The sequence below is a fragment of the Hyperoodon ampullatus genome (genome assembly GCF_949752795.1).
Source record: "Hyperoodon ampullatus genome assembly, chromosome: 17".
Classification (NCBI taxonomy): Eukaryota; Metazoa; Chordata; class Mammalia; order Artiodactyla; family Ziphiidae; genus Hyperoodon; species Hyperoodon ampullatus.
Genome location: NC_136930.1, coordinates 3,703,079 through 3,704,372, shown reverse-complemented (window position 1 = coordinate 3,704,372; position 1,294 = coordinate 3,703,079). Strand labels below are relative to the sequence as shown.

General features: G+C 41.5%; 1 pseudogene across 1 annotated transcript; it reads right to left on the bottom strand.

Moving 5' to 3' along the window:
* Positions 1-419: 419 nt before the first annotated feature.
* On the bottom strand, positions 420-1,092 carry LOC307065383 (signal peptidase complex subunit 2-like; annotated as a pseudogene). The gene has a single exon. The product of its transcript is annotated as a signal peptidase complex subunit 2-like (transcript).
* Between the last annotated feature and the right edge of the window lie 202 nt (positions 1,093-1,294).

Here is a 1,294-nt window from a genome sequence, read left to right as displayed (position 1 = left end):
TGTATCCTGAATTAAGGGAAACAGCTGTTGAAATGGGAATTAACACAATAAAGTCAACAACAGGTTAACAGTTTTAAAAACTGAGTCTTCAAATGCTGCATGGCACAAAGCTATACTATATAAAGTACTGCTAGATATGGAGGAGAAAGTCTGTACAGCTTTTAGCAAAAATGCTTTTCCAGAAAAGCAAATCAAAACAATGAAATCAGCAGACCAAAGAGGCTATAGCTAGATATCAGAGCTACAACTTATCATAACTGAGCTAGAAAATTGTATTTATCCAGAATGGACTAAAATTTCAAGACAAAATGGACATTTTTTACATTTCTTACTTTACCCATATTAAGTTCTCTGTTTCTTTCTCCCTCACCCTTTAATTCAGCATGATCCAGCCAAAAGATGGCTGCTTTTAGAAGTAGCTATTTTATTTTGCTTACAGTGGCATGACTGTCATGAAGCCTGGATATTTCAGGTTCATACGCATCCATGACCAGTGTCCCGCTGTGGTCAAAAAACTTAGCAATGGTCTTGGTGAACTTGACTTCCCGTTGCTGCTTTGTCCTTCCACTGATGAAGGTCAGCTTCAGAGTGTATTTGTCATTGAACCTTTTGAGACTGGACAACAGTTGCCAAATGTCATCAGGATCCATCCCTGTGGAATCTTTCCTTTGGGCCACGAGAAAAATGCTCTTCTCCTTATATGAGGTATAAATGGTCAGGATCCCCATCATCACAAAATAGGATATAACGCACAAAGCCAAAACAGGTTTGGACTCTGGAGAGGGGTGCATATAATCCCAAATCAAAGCCACTATGGCAAAGAAACAGGAGATGGTACAGGTGGTGAGGCGACGGTCAATGAGACCAAAATTCTCCACATATCTGTACTTTTCCAGAAGTACCTTTTTGGCAGAATCATCCAAAGAATTTTTCACAGCTGATCCATCCCATTTGTCAATTTTTACAGGCTTATCATCAATCTTCCACTCATCCAGCAAGCTGCTGCGTCTACTGCCTGTCCCACAGCTGGCCACCGCCAGCCCTACTACTGCCACCACCGGTTCTCCCACCCTGAGCAGCTGTCACTGCCATCTTGCTTGCCTCTGCGTCTCCCTCCCCTCCTACTTGTCCCCTTTTCATCGTCTTAACAGGGTCTTCTGCAAAGCAAAAATGTTAAACTTTGATTTACCTCTTTTTTCTTTTATGGATCAGGTTTTTCACATGTGAGAACTCTTAGCGCAACTCTAGATCATGAAGTTTCTCCTTATGGGTGTCTAATTGCTCCAATGCCATT